The sequence below is a fragment of the Symphodus melops genome (genome assembly GCF_947650265.1).
Source record: "Symphodus melops genome assembly, chromosome: 16".
NCBI classification, from domain to species: Eukaryota; Metazoa; Chordata; class Actinopteri; order Labriformes; family Labridae; genus Symphodus; species Symphodus melops.
In genome coordinates, this window is record NC_136706.1 from 16,606,257 (window position 1) to 16,622,412 (window position 16,156).

Here is a 16,156-nt window from a genome sequence, read left to right on the forward strand (position 1 = left end):
TCTCTCTCCCTGCATTCCTCCTGTCTTGCCTGTCATGGCCTTATGTCTGTGATGTCATTCAGGACAAAGGAGCCAAGCTTGCCTGGAATGTGAGACTGACTAAGAGAGAGTGAGATGGTGCAGGGGGAGAGAAATTTCAGGACTGGGTGAGATAAGTTAAAGAGAGAAAGGGACTGGGAGATAAAATGTCATGCAAAATGTCAACTTAGTCAAGGGCATGAGAGAGATGAGATGAGTTCATTTGAATGTCCAAATGATGTTAAAATATTCAAAATCGTAAATAGTATGCAGGCATGCTAATGGATTCCTCGGAATAATACAAAAATGTAATTTATAGATATGTATATGTATATATACAGTATATATTCACAGACAGACAGAGATAGATAGATAGATAGATAGATAGATAGATAGATAGATAGATAGATAGATAGATAGATAGATAGATAGATAGATAGATAGATAGATAGATAGATAGATAGATAGATAGATAGATAGATAGATAGATAGATAGATATTTATTCGATTTTAATTGTTCTTTCTTAGGAATCAATTTGATCCAAGCATCCATAAATATATCTGTACTTCTTTGCATTGCATAGAGGTACTAGCATAGATAGATAGGTGTTGTCAAATCCACTTTACATATTACTTCGTCCAAGGTGACAAAGAAAAAAAGAAGACGTTATTGATGTTAGGTGCAATTATTGGAACGTAACAAAAACAAAACAAAGAAAGCAACAAACTGGTAAAGTTTAATGTAATGCATGGTCTGAAATGTACTGGAATTTAATGGTTGGCTTAATTCTCTGTTAAGTTGTTATTAGATGAGATCGAGCTGTGTTCCTTAAGGGTCTTTTCTCCTCAAAAGCATTATCTTACATTGACAATGATGTATCTGCTATGTACGCCTCACGTTCCCATAACAAAGTTGTCTGTGAAAGAGAAATATGCATTCAAAGATCTTTCAAAATAATTGGAGGTCAATTTGTCTGAAAATTAGGGGTCAGTTTCCTACTTAGCAGCTCCTGTTGCCAGGGAGCACTAACTTGTCGAGTGTTTGGGAACTATTTTGATCCTCTGAGTAAATGAGTGACAGCGGTCTTTCTTCCTACGCTGCACTGGTATGCATGTTGTCACATACCGATGTTGTCATTTGTGTGTGCAAGTGTTTGAGTGAGGGATACAAAGTTCCCAAGGTTGTCAAGTTGCTGAATGAAAAAAAACACTTACCAGCAAGACACGTTAGTAACAGATGGGGTGCATAGATTTCTTCACGTGAACTGATGTGAAGTGAGAGGGTAAAGTTAGGGTGATATGGTACAAAAAAACAGCTGAAAAGGATGGAGGAACACAATGTAAAAGAGACATAGGAAAGGACCGAATAGGTCAGGTGTAGAAGACAAGACAAAACCAAAAAAGAAGTGGTGAAGTAATGAAAAGTCTCAAATATATTAATCAGACATTGAGCAACTAAAAACAGGAACATTAACATCATAGGAGAGCAGAGCATCACATTGATATTCTAAGGCAGAGTCATTGTTTATGACCCAATAGAGGGATATGTATGTCTGTTCACACACACAAATACAGGCACACACACACACACACACGCACACATGCGAGTGGAGTGTGACCCTTCTACAGAGGCCTGTCCGTCAGACAGACACACTGATGGATGAAGCTGTCAGTGCCTGTGTGTCTCACTTATCAGGCAGTCAAATGCCCCTCTCTGTAGACCACATACGCACACGCGCGCGCACACCCACACCCACCCGACAGCCTACACCCACACCCACACACGCACACACACAAATAGCAGGCGCAATCTCACCCAGATACAAGCACTGAGACACACAGAATAAGAGGAAAAGCAAACCAGATAAAAGGTGAGCCATAAAGAAATCAGTAAACAGGGGTAAATTGAAGAAGAGATGGATAGAGAAGCAGATTGTTTCTTCCTGGTGGGTTGGGGGGGGTTACCACTTGCATCAGTTGTCAAGTATAATGGCAGAGTCAGTGCTGGCCCCAATTATAACCCATGAAATGAGTGTCACCTTTTTTCGCTTGCACTGAATTTGTCCGTTACATCCTCTTTTGTGTGCAGTTTGTAAGCCAAGCATTACCATGGACTTCTAAAGACAAGGATGCATCCAAATATTTTGCATACTTTCATGGGCCCTTTATTGGACAGATGTACAGATTGGATGAAGAGAAACAGGAAATGTGGGTGGAGAGCGTGAGGGAGGTGACAAAACAGCATCAGTGTATTTTGAGGCATCTTTTCTCCACAGAAGTAAAGGATGAGGCATTACTTGTCATCTGCAAACAGACTTGAAGTAGCTAATGCACAGTGCCCAATTTAAAAGTGTCAAACTTGCGTAACTAATAAGCAGTAAAACGCAAAGAACGTCTGAAAAAAAAATCTGATTATGATATGCCAATGGAAGTAATGCTCCATCCCGGATTTGACTTCTGTCTTGCAGGAATTCAATGTAAGACCCTTTTTGGTACTACTGCATCACCACCAAAACATCTTATTCCAGAACATTACACAAGTTGATAGTTAGGCTGTTTGCAGTTGACAGCACACATTTTCCTTCAAAGTGCATGGAAATCAAAGAATACTGCTATGTAAATTACACGTCTTATTGACTCACACACGTAGTCAATAGAGTCAATTTACCTAAAAAAAGAAACATGGTTAGGACTATCGGTCTTTGCCTCTCATTTTGCAACAGGTAATTATGGTGGCTGCTCTTTAATTGTCCCTTTTGAGGTGAGAATATGTAGCTACCGATTCATGCCTCATTTTATATTCTCAGTTCCTAAAATAATACTTTAATTACATACATAAAAAAAACATTTGATTGCAAATCTAGGTGCTGAAGAAGTTGTAAATCACATGTCCATGAACATGTGTGGCCTCAGGTAGCCTACTGCTAGTGATAGTGTCAGAAAAAGACTCGTATAGAGAACAATTCAAACCAATTATACCTACACTGTGTCATTCTGAGAAGAGTTGTCAAGGTATCCAGTAACTGAATTTTAAGGATCCGCTTATCTGAGTAGAACACTAAGGCAGTATTCAGTAACAAATTCTCACACTGTCCTATCTATCTCAGTCTACTACTTTTACTTCTTCAGTGCAAATCTGCTAGAAGCCCCCTCTCTATTCACTCAGTTTCCTTATTTAAATCGCTCTTTTTCCGTGTAATGTTTTCCATTGGGGTGTAGTTTGTTATGATTAATGATGCTATTTATTCATTTATTTAAGAGACCAACTTGGAAGTGTGGTCTATTAACTATGTTCTGTAAGGTGACAGTATATGTCACATATTTCTATGCACAGTATATTATAGATATACTTTGTAAAATGAACCATAATAAGTGATGCCCAGAGGAAAACGCAAAGCTCTTTCCAATTTTCCAAGTGAGTGTTTCTGGGGAGAAGGAGAGTGGGACTCAGCAGGCTCTCATCCCTACTCTTCTTTACTCTCTCAGGTAGTTGGCATGGGGCTGGCTATGTGTGTGTGAGGGTGTGCTAACATATTCATGCCTATGTGGCTCACCCACGCAGCAGTAAAGTCTGTTATCCTTGGGGGTCCAGCTGTGTGAGGATTACACAGGCATCCCATTCTGGTTTTAAAACACAAACAAACACACATACACACACAGAAAATCATGCACTCAAATGCAAACACACATGCACATTCCAAAGTATACCTGCAAAACGTGCACTCTAACTTGCACACACATACGTGCACACCAGCCTGGCTTTGCTACGGCTTCGCTTTTCAATTTTCAGCTCAATTACATTCCACTGTTACCTATTCTATCCCATGATCCTTCTTTTCCCTCAGGATACACACACACACATGCAAACACATACACATGGACACACACTTATTTAATGGTAGTGCATCCCACTTAAGCCCAAGATTGTGTGGCCTCCTCAACTTTCACTGAAAGCAAGAATCATTCAGTACCATGGAGACTTTTAAGAACTTTCTATTGAGTTTGTTTCTATCTGTAGAAAATAAGAAGTGATTAAAAATGCTGAATCGTATAAGGGTAGACTTTCACTGTTGCTGTAGAATAATTCATGAAGAACATGAGTTCCTTTAATAAAATCAGACTCTAGAGGATGCACTGACCTGAAGTCCCTCCTTAATTTCTTTGCTTTCATAGCCAAACAATGCACCGAGAGCGCCCCTGCAAGGACAGAATTAAACCTACCGACATTCCAGACAAGGAGCATGGATAAAAGCACAGTAGAGTTAAGATTAAAAGCTTGTTTATGTTCAAAAACCACAACTCTCAAGGAAATAAAAGGAGGGGAAAAAAATCATGAATGTTTTTAATTAAATAACTTCCTTCATTAAAACAAAGCCAGAAGTCAGACAACAGTTTTCGTCCAAGCCTGACTTTAATCAAATTCTCATGATGGAATAATAGCATCATCCTTTAAAAAAGTTAAACACAATGTCAATTTAGTATTGAAAATAATATCAGTGTGTAGCAAAAAATTAAAATTAAAACATCGGTTTAACCCCATGATCTTCCATATATCCGCTTTAAGTTAATTAGAAATGTAAGCTATTTACTGCTAAGTCCAAGTGTGCACTCAGACACACAGACAGACACGCGCACATGAGCATATACATGCACACACACACACACACACACACACACACACACACACACTGATCCTAATAGCATTGCAGGAGAGCGTACAAAGAGAACAAACAGCCATGTAATGTGGCGGTTCCGTCTCATTGACACTGGGAACTGGAATGCAGCACAGGGGGGCCAGAGGACATGGTGTTCATGTGTGTGTGTGTGTGTGTGTGTGTGTGTGTGTGTGTGTGTGTGTGTGTGTGTGTGTGTGTGTGTGTGTGTGCACGTGTGCGTGTGCGTGTAAGAGTGAGTGTGTGTACCATCCTGTCAGATTAACCTAATGATTAGCATTACTGAGAACTGACAGCAAGAGGAAGGAACAATGAGTGTCATTTATCCTCTTTCTCTTTCTTGCCTACTAGCTTTTTCTCTTTTAGCTCAGTCCCTTGCTTTTAATCTTTAACCCCCCTCCCCCCCCACACACACCCCCCATCTTCTCTTTCAATGGTTTCATCGACATTCCTCAAGGAATAGTCTTTCAAAAATAATATAGAAACAAATTGAAAAGATTAGAATAATTTTCTAATGATTGAAACAACTTGAATGGTAATATATGATGACGGGTTGTGGTTGCCATCTCTAAATGCTGTAGTCGAGATACAGAGTGCCAATAAAGCTGTTTGTAATTTTCTAATGATAGCTCTGAGGGTTGAGGTTGAGGTTGGATGATACCCATGTTTTAAACTCACCACAGAAAGGGTGGGAATGGAAGAGAAAGAGGGAGGGGGAGTTTTGGATGACAAATCAAGAGAAAAATGTACAACAATAAAAGACACAGGAAAGCAAGATGGATTGAGGTATAAGACATTCTTCCCTGTCTTCCTTCCTGAATCTGAGAGTTAATTATGGATCTTCATGTAATACACACAACAATGTCTAATGCACTTTTGAGGGCCAAGAGCCAAGTCAATAAAAGGTTCCCTAAAAATTCATTTGATTGAGAAAAAAAAGCCTACATCCATCATAAGACATGCTTTAGGGAAAATTAGTAAAAAAAAAGCTGGTGTTATTTTTAATTATTTATTCTCTGCTCCGATCGGTCCTCAAACTTCCATTTTGATATTTCACAAAGTCAGCCCCTGGAGATGGCTTTGGCTGACAGAGATGGGGGAAAAAAGTACAAGGGGGAAAAAAAAGTTAACATCACTTCAAACCATCACTTTGATTCAGACCTCAAAAGCAAGGCATCAGCTTGTGTGTTTGTGTTTCTTGGCTGTGAAATCCAAACAGGACTCAGAGGAATGAGGATAGGTGTGATAAGAGCATCCTGTTGTGGTTGTGCCTCGGCCAAAAATGCTGCAGAGGGATGAGATCATTGTTTGTTCCCTCATTTAACCATGTAGACCAACTCCTTCTTGCTTTATTGCCTCAATTTAGCTCCCCCTCTCTCCGAACTGTGCCTCCAGGACTGGAAAGTTAGAGACATTTTCTCTCAAGGACGAGGGAATTGAATTTTATGATTATGATTACTTATCTGCTTAAGAATCTTCACAGGAGGACATGTTACAGCGTATTAGATGGGATGCATCTTTTATCCCTCATGCTGTCATTTCCTCGCTGTGAAGCTTGCTCTTTGTTGACAAGCAATAAATCACATCTGTGATGCAGTGACCAGGTCATTTTGCTCCGAGCTGAAGTGAATTTCACAACTATGAAGGGAAAAGTTTACATTTAATTTTAGCATCAAAACTTCCATTTCACAGGGATACATTTTTTTTCTGTACATTGACTTAATTTCTACTTTTCTGTTTAGGTTTTTTGGTTATTTTCAAACATACAATCATGCATAGAAAGTTCTTTGTTTACTGTTTATTTGTAATAAGGTTTTGTAATAAGTATGAAGCAAGTAAACCATTAGCAGACAACACAGTATTTATAGCCTAAGCTCCTTTGCAATGTCCGTCCCTTTAAAATTCACACAACTTTACTACAAATGCACAAAAAACAAGCAAACAAGCTCAACAATAAAAAAGACAGAATATAAGTTTACCAAATATTCAGTTAAAAACTGTAAACCAGGCAGCACAAGATCATACATGACTACAGGACTGAGTCCTCTTTAAAAACAGTTTCAGTTTGAATTTAAAATGATCCCAGCACATATACGGGTTGAACGCTGCAGGTAAGGCATTCCCCATTTTGATTCCCTGAACAGAGAAGGCTGTTTCTGTCCCATTTAAGAAAGAGCAGCTTAGGGTCTACAATCTTCTACGTGCTAAGTTGATAAGACATATTTAAGATGGTACCTTTAACTACTCAGTTCATTAAAAGCAGTTAGCTTGAGACCAAGAACATGAACATGAACCTTTACCACCATCTTTTCACCCTGGTGTCTTTGTTACGAGACACAAATAAGCTTTCTGTGTAAATAGGAGAAAAGATTATCAAGGCAACAATGATTCCATTCCAGTTTTGAACATAACTCCTGCAAACATACAATATATAATATAACAGGATTCAGAAGGCACAGATTGGATTGTTTTTTCCTGTTGTAAAATTTTACTTCCTGACCCTACATACAGAGGGGCACATTACTTTGTCAAGTGGGTCCAAATAAACTACTGTAAATGCAAAATACAGTGGCTACTATTGTTTCTAATATATTCACTTCAGCCCTGATGTAAAAATACAGCCTTCTAAATACGCTGTTCAACTGAATTCAGCTCATATTGTATCTCCAGCTAACTGACTGACTCATATGAAGATAGCACTTAATATCTTATGTGCTAGTTCTTCTTTACCCTGCTAAGTGTGTGAGTGTCACATTTTGCTTTCAGTTCTTTGTGTTTCGTATCACAAAGAGCTAAGACGTAAAATTTCTGTCGGGTAACCTAGATGACATCAGCTAATAGAAGCAGGTGTGTGGAGGACCTTATTGAAACCATGCAGCTAAGAGTCTCTGGCACACATTCCATTAAAATCACACAGCTGTATTACCCAGACAAGCAGTTATAGGTTTACAGAACTGCAGTGCCCACATACTGTCTCTGTTTTTATTTGTTGGATTTTTTTTTTCTGTTGTGAACTGCCTGGGTGCCAAGCCGACTCTTTTGCTTCAAGGCAGTCACAGTGTGTGTGCAGCTGCCTGTTTGCCCTTTCTCTATCACTAGATATGTGTATCTAAAGGTTTCAGACTGTGCAGACGAGTCTTTTTTCCTCTTCAGTAATGTGACACCTTTCATAACTCCAAAAAGAGAACATGGTGCATGTAAAAAGACAGCACAGGGCTCCTGCACAAAGCAGCTGGCTGAATTCACATTGATGGCCTCAAGCTTTACAGACCAGACACTTTTGATTTCTCTCAGTCTCTCTGTCTTTCTGTGTGTCTGTCTGTCTAGCTTTGAATCTGACAGCTAAATTTAAAGCAGTCAGCTGTTTCAGTTGGGGATTCGGGTGGTACCTGCCTGTCTTCTCTCTCTCTCTCTCTCTCTGACTGATGGCAGATTGTTGTTTGTGCTTTTGGCAGACTGACACCTCTGATTGGTCAATCCCAGCCTGTCACTCATGTCACCATCATGGACACTGCAGCTAAGAGGCAATTGCCGCGGCTGTGACAGAGCCTCAGGCTATTATTGCCATGGTGACATAGAGCTTTACCTCTTAGTGAAACGAGAGACGTCTCAACTCAACAGCTTTAACACACTCAAATTTCAATTTTGCACGGTAAATCACTACCTTCTGCTTAAAATAACTGACTCGATTGTCTGTAATTGAATGCCAATTTCTAGTTTCATTAGTGTGCTGGCATTATTTCAACCTCAATAGCTTTCCCTTTCTCCCTTCCTTTCACAAAAAGAAACACATTTCCTAGTTTCTTATCAGCATCAGTGGGTTGAGGAAAGTGTGACTGATGTTGTTGTACTGAGGCAAAATTCAAAGGAGAGTTTGTTTTTCTTCCAGGTTCTATAGAGGGAAAGTAAGTGCAATGACATGACCTGCTCCCTCCTCAAAGAAAAATGAAGGATTGGTCATATACCTTGCAATAATTGGCATGCCCTTCATGTCCCGCTTGGAAAGTGAAAGATAATGACCACTGAAATGTTAGTTTTTTAATGTTTCCCTCTATTACAAGGTGACAGAGTGCTAGACTTGATCCCCTGTTAGCCAAAATGTTTGTCCTGCTGCAGTGCCCCTGAAAAATGCAATTAAGACTTAACTCGGCCCAATTTCGAGGGATTGAAAGCCCATTTGATCCCTGAAGTTTAAAGACAATTTTCTCCTTGACTATGGCTTATGTGTCAGAAAAACAAAACTCTTAGATGATTTTTTCTTATATTGAGTTTAATTGTCCATCCGATGGCTTATGCCAGACCTTTGTTGTGGCAATAATGCAGGGAGTAGAAAGAGATTGAAACAAAGTGTGAAGAAAGGTCCGGGTATGTGAGGCTACAGCTTCAAATATCAAATTCCCAGTTTCACTAAGAAGATTACTTTTAAATGAACAAATCACTCATGAATGGCACTGTGCTGTTTCCCAACTTTCCTGGCAATCTTCAGCATGCTGTCAAGTCAAATAATAATGAGAAATGGTTAGAATGAAGTAGCGTAGAAGGAATGCCTTGCCTCTCTTTAAGCTCCTTTATGCATTGCTTCAAGGTTGTGCACAGGTCTGAGACAAATCAAGCACAGTCATAAGGACCTAATCATATACAAATTACAAACAGCAACAAATTAATTTGTTTGTCTGAAAGGCATTTAGGATTTATTTTTTCCTATCCCTGTTCATATAGCAGCCTTCTGATGTGAAGAATTCATTAAAATAATACTGACTGAACATAATAAAGAAAGATAGGGTGGTAAAATAGAAAGAAAAGGGAACAGGTTAAATATGGCAGAGACTTAGATAGAAAAAGGGAAGAGAGAAAAGTAGTTAGGGAGCGGTGAAAGAATTTGGTCTCCTGCTGAGAGGTAATAGTTGTCTCCCAAAAAAACAAACAAACTCAGACTCCCTTGCCTCAGTTAGGACTTGGAAACTCAGTTTTGTAATACAATATTAAACACTGAACATTTGGCAATGTTTATTTGTTGGGCAGTATTCTTGAATGAAAGCATTTCTCTTTTTGAAGTTGAATAATATTATCAAATCCACACACACAAATTGGGTTAGCAACCTTTACCATCCAAGGTTTTATGTGTGGAAGGAAGCAGTTGAAATAAGTGCTTGAGGTGAGATTGTGTTTTTTACGTGCAAGACCGCTTGAGAATTTTGTTTTATTTCCTGTGAAACATAAGCTGTTATCCCTGAGCTTTGAGACAGATTTGTGATGTCAGGTGGCTAAGTGAGCATGGTTGTATTGAGAGAGAGAGTGAGAGACAAGCCTGGGGCTAATCTATGTGTCCAGGTATAATGGTCGCCTTCCTGTGTCTGACCTGCCAAGCTGGAGAGGTCAATGCAAACCTTTCAACAACTCCTTCATAAGTCTCAACAGTCCCTTAAAAGGAGCCTTCCAGTTTAATACAGCTTGTTTTTTTTATTTGAAGAGGTCTCAACATTGGTGATCATTGTAACTTCAGTAAGCAAGAATAGCTCATTTGCCAAATTTCACTTAATTTAATCATTTTAACATTTTCTTACACATTTCTCTCAGTCTCTTTCTCCCATAATCACTCCTGATGCTTTCATAAGGTATTCATCCTCTTTTCATTCATTCATCTCTCACACGGCTGTTTCCAATTGGCCCGGAGACATTCCTAGAATGCCAGGGCATCATTGTGTTGTGCAGAGTGTGTATATGTGTGTGCATGCACACTCACTGCCCCCCTGTTTGCTCCCTAGTGTTGAAGAGCAGCTCGGGACCAATGACAACAGAGAGAGGAAACAGAAAAAAAAAGTAGAAAAGAAGCAAAAGGAAGAAAGGAGCGCTTTATGTGTATTTGCATGTTTTTAAATTCTTAAGTGTTGAGTCAGTACATCCATTTTTGGAAAATGTTTAAACCAGACTGGAAGTTCTGTGTAATCAAAAAGTATTGCATTAAAGGGCACACCCATTTGCATTTGCACACAGCATGCAGAGCTGACAGAAGTCCAAGATCTATCTTTAGCTGCTGTTACGTCCCAGTTTCTTCTATTATTTTCATTTTTAATTAGAGCAAGAATATGTAACTTTATAACTTTAAATTAAGTTTCAAAAGTCCTTTTAATGGTAGAATAACCCAGGTCGCCTGCTGTCAGCACTATGTAATTTTGGCAATAGGCCACACTTCTAACGTGAGAAGTACACACGTCTTTATGCACTAATCCACAGTTCAACTCAAGAGAAGCTAGTTTGCCGGTTTCTGTGCTTTTTGAAACAATAGCTATGGTTAAGCAATTTAAAAGGATAATGACGGATGAAGCTAAGACATGAAAAAGAGAGACTGACTGTGCAAGAAGCAAGTCTAGAGTAAATATTAGACCTTGGCAGTCAACATGTTTCTTTTGCTTCTCACAATGTCTTTGCTTGTTTTCTGTCCAGATGTTCTGCCATGTCCAAACATGCTACCATACTGCAAAACAATAGCAGAAGCTATCCATATCCCATGTCCAATAATGTACAGACTCACACCACTACCTGCTGCATTCAAACTGCAAGGAATCTGGAAGCATGTTCTAAAAACTACAATAAAACCTTTGTTTAACATTTCAAAGGAAGCATCTCTCAACAGACGAAAAGCTCCTCTTCACCACTCTCTGCTTGTCAACAAATGCAAATTTTCTATCAAGGGGAGGCGTAACAGCACTATGTTTTTTACAGTCAGCGTCCTTCTGTTCGAGGCATATCAAATCAAAGTACCTACATAATATTGCTGAAACAGCACCAAAAATTCTATAGAGACAGAATTCCCCTTCTGAGTTTATGTGAAATGATATAATGTCAAAATGTAGCTTATTTACAATAAAGTATCCATATAGTTATGGGCCCTCTAAACAGATAGGCATCCATATCCATATTTTTAATGAGACATGCCCATTTATGTTCACATATACATGACATTAAACATGTACAATGTACACAGACATTAAAAATGCATATTCCCGTTAGAGTAAGCCCCCAAATTTCATACAGTTAGACATACTCTCACATCTGCATTCATGCTTCAGATTAGCTTCAGAGCTCCGGATAAAAATATTACACCACAATTACATTACTTTTTGCCACGACTGCTGGTCTGGACAAAAAGGCACCACAACGTCTCTGTCTCTCTATGACTTTGTCGTATAGTTTTATTTACATTCCTCATTCTTCCATGACACATGACTAAGCTAATCTGAAATGCAGCAAACCCAGTGTTGGCAGCCTGAAAGAACTGAAGACCAAAGCCAACTGCCTAAATGAGTTATGCCATTCAGAGCATAGACTCCAAGAGGATCTACGTTTTCCCCTTAGAGTAGGATTTTTAGTATATAAAGAGCATGATTGTGAGTGAAGTTAATAGATGATAATAAGTCAGATAGGGAGATGCTTGATTTGCTGTTGCCACTCCCTTACTTTATTTTTCTGACACTTAGTGGTGTCTGGGAAAGATTGTGGGTTTGTTAAATTGATTCCATGAAACTAAAATTTGAGTCAAGGACAGCATGAATGGGAAATCTGAGCCAAGAGGGTTGGATTTGTTTATGCTTGCATGGAGGACGATGTTGGTCCAGTCTGAATTTGAGAAGCCCAGATTCTGCTGTAAAAAAAGTGCATGAATAGAAAATTTTGAGCAAGGCAAGAAAAGGCGTTCATGCTTGTTGTCATTGCAAGAGAATCAACCACAAACACATACAAGCAACAAAGGACATTAATGTGCACACACACAGTGATGCATTTTGAAAAATAAAGACATGCACACATACACAGAGAGAAACACACACAGACACACAAAGCAACAGGGAGGCTGCTAACACAACCAAATAGCTATTACTACAGCATCTGCAGCCTAGCAACCAGGCCACTGGATGTCATTGTCCCTCGTCACATTTCTGTGTGTGCGCCCGTGTTTGTGTGAGTCAGTGTGTGCCCTCTTGTCACAGAGATCCTCTTTTTGCAAGACTCAAAGTGTTTGTGTGACAGGTTTTGAAAAAAATAGCGGTAGAGAAGAAAAGGAAGTATGACTTGTGGTAAGGGTTTGTGAAGGCACAATGAAAGTTGAGAGATTTGAGAGCAAAGTTAGTACAAAATTGCATCTCGGCATTGATCTTTTTATCTTATATCCAAAATGTCCTGTGGCATTTTTGTTAATTATTGATAGAAATATTAATAATGATTGAATTTAAGTATTAACCAAATGTGGGTTTGTAAGTAATGAGCTGCAGTGTTCAGTAAGTTCAGTTCATGATCTATTAGCATTTAAATGTAGTCTGAACAACCACTTGTGCACATGCACATGTTCACATGTTCAGGTGTCTGTTTCATGAGGCGAACAAAGAGCATCTTCAAAATCACATTCAGCATTTAGCAATGCAAACCAGATGATGAAAGTGCACTAATATCAAATAACATTTATTCATGAGCAGTGCCCTTTCTGCTGCTGACTCAGGTCGCACCACACAAGTGGTTGACAGAAAAGAACCACATGCATGTGAAGTGTCATTGTAATTTGAGTTATTGTTTTGTTTGTTTCAATATTCATAGTGTTTTTGTTCTGTTTTTCATCTACAGGTGCATCGTCTCTTATTTTGTTTACAGCATGCCTGTTTTGACCTCCATTTTCATCAGATATATTGAAAGCTTTTGAACTTTTATTGTTACTGAAGCAGCTGAGCAGTAGATTTTGCATTCACACATGAATGAATTTCAGGAGAACATTAGTGATGAATGATGAAAAATGCTTTAGTACTCCCCTCTGTTCAGGTTCAAACAGGCATTAATGATGAAGACCTTATAAAAAAGAAATTTCTAACTTTATTTAAACAATTAACTTGAACATAGTCAATACAAGCTATGCAGGGCTAATTCACAAAATCAAATGGACACAGTCTGTTTGTTTTGTTTTTGTTCTCTCTGAAATTTTAGCCTTGACAGTTTGTCAGCGGCTCTATCCTTGTTCACGCAAACTCATCTGTTTTAGAATTGTTGAGTATTATCGGGTCAGATCACTGCCCTTAAAACAAACCACACTTTAGTCACCCTGGAATGCAAAGTGCCCTTAGGCGTCTCAGAGTTAGTTGATTGTGTCAATCAATCCAAATAATGAGTAGTGTCTACTCGTGCAAGGCAAAATGAGCTGAAATAAAAGATCAAACTCTCGAGACATCAAATAAACCCTTGTAAACATGACTGGCTCATCCAATTCCAACTTGTAAAAGTCCAACAAATCTGCTTCTTTTATTTATTTTTTTTAAAGAGTTTTGATAATCTCTCTGTGTCTTCCTTCTCGCTGAAGCCATGATCTGCTGTTGTGAGTGTTGAACTTGTATTTTGTCCAAGCTCTTAATATGCTAGTTTGATTGATTGTGGCCAATTCTACAAAGCCTCAGAATAAAAATTGTGTGTGTTTGGCGGTCTAATGTTAGTGTGAGTGTGTTTGTTTTCCCACATTTTGTGTTTGTGACTTTGACTGAAGCTCTCAGATGAGGAGCCAATTGATTGATACGGCCCCAATTAGTCTGTGATTAATTGAGTGTGATTGGATGTCGTCTCTGGCACCTCGATGCTGATGTTATTGACAGGATAATTAGTTGCCATGGTGACTGCTTAAACACAGCTGATCTTGGGTGACAGTGAAATGACCCCATAGCAGCCAATCAAGCCTATTTTGTTTGCAGGTGTGTGTGTGTGTGTGTGTGTGTGTGTGTGTGTGTGTGTATTTTTTACCAAACACATCTCAAGTGATCTACTCGAACAGGATCATCAAATGATGTAATTCATAATACAAAGGACATGAACAGCTTCAGCTACAGTGTATGAAGACTTTTTCGGTGTGTTAATATTCAGAACAATATAATATAATTGCAACTAGAGATGTCCACAATTAGACTAAGACTTTGAGTTGACATCCTTGCTAGTTGCCACTAGCCAGAACTGTAGCTCTAGGTTAATAGCTTCTGTCATACCGCCATAATGCTTCACTAAGCAGATGCAGTCAAGGACAGTGAATGGACATTGTCTTGTAGGAGAACCATGTTTTGGCCACATATTGATCAAAAAAATTAAAATGATGTCTCACTGAATGAAGGCTGTAAGTTATATCCACGTACAGTCATGGCTTTGCTCGCCCTGAAAATGTTAGAAACACTGACATGGTTTAACCACATATGCTGTGTGTTTACCATTGTTAAATAAATTGTGCTCAATGTTGACTGTTGAGTATTTCTTAACTTTAGTCAAGTTGACCTGCCTGAATTAAACTGTGTTTTTTAAGGGTGATTGAAGTCAGTATGAGGAACATCCCTACCAAAATGGAACTTTCCTAGCTGTAATGCATTCTCAGTAGATGCATTAAATAAACATTGTTTGCCTTTGTTGGAGGGGGAGGTTGTACATAGGCAAGGATGATTCTCAGTAGAGTGCTAAACCTATGTTGCAAATGTGAAAATAAATAAATATTCAGTATATAAAGGCAGCACATCTCTGGTTCCAAATTAAGAAGGGCACAAAAACTAATATTTCACTAGTTTTATTGGTTCACATCATAAACAACCAAATTCTTACACGTTCCGGCACAAAGCATTCTTTAGAGTGTTTTTAGAGTGTTTAGACATCATAAAGTACAGATACTCTAAAGTAAAGGTTTATTACACTTACTTCCCAAAGGATTAAACATCTAGGATCCAGCAGTGTCCTTTAAGTTTTACCTGTAACTTTATCAAACCTCTGGGGAAAAACAATTATTTCAGAGTATTGTTTTTCTCCTGACTACGCGAGGTACAGCAAGTAATAATCCTTTCTTTGTAATATTCCTCAGTAAAATGTTTACCTATGACCATCCCTTGGAAGCCATGGCCTGCAAAAACATAAGGAGCTATCATTTTTCCCACTGGGGAGAGCTATGTTGCTCAACTGAGCAGCATATGCAGTTTTTCCCATGTCCACACTGAATGGGTTAGAGGCTCTTCAAGACAGTGAAACCCATCCCACCCATTTGACTTTGTTGAATGTTGTACCATACTGAAATTAAATATGAAACCATTGAATGTAGAAGTTATCAGCAAACTTGTGTTCACAATAGAAAATATGAATATCAGTGACATTTACATTATTTGATTATGTTGCAAACCCCAAATAAATTGCAATGTTAAATGTTGGAGCAACTCATGCAAATAATGAACTATATATGTGTAGAAGAAGTCGGACATTTAAAAAAATAAAATGTGTATTTGTGTTTATATCTGTGTTTGTCACAGTTACATATCGCAGAACTAGTGAGGATACAAGCATACAAAGCTATGGGGAGACAGAGGGAGTGGTAGACAAGTACATGGCTGATTTGCTGTGAAGAAAAGACCCTAATCTCAGAGGAGGCCATAGTTGGCAGAACATCACTTTTCCTGGCCAACCTCTTTTATTCTTCT

At 38.6% G+C, this 16,156-nt stretch overlaps 1 protein-coding gene across 3 annotated transcripts in view; it reads left to right on the forward strand.

Annotated features, from left to right (window-relative positions):
• The window catches only part of cntfr (ciliary neurotrophic factor receptor), a 214,718-nt gene that overhangs the window by 156,457 nt on the left and 42,105 nt on the right, over window positions 1-16,156 (forward strand). The window lies entirely within an intron of this gene.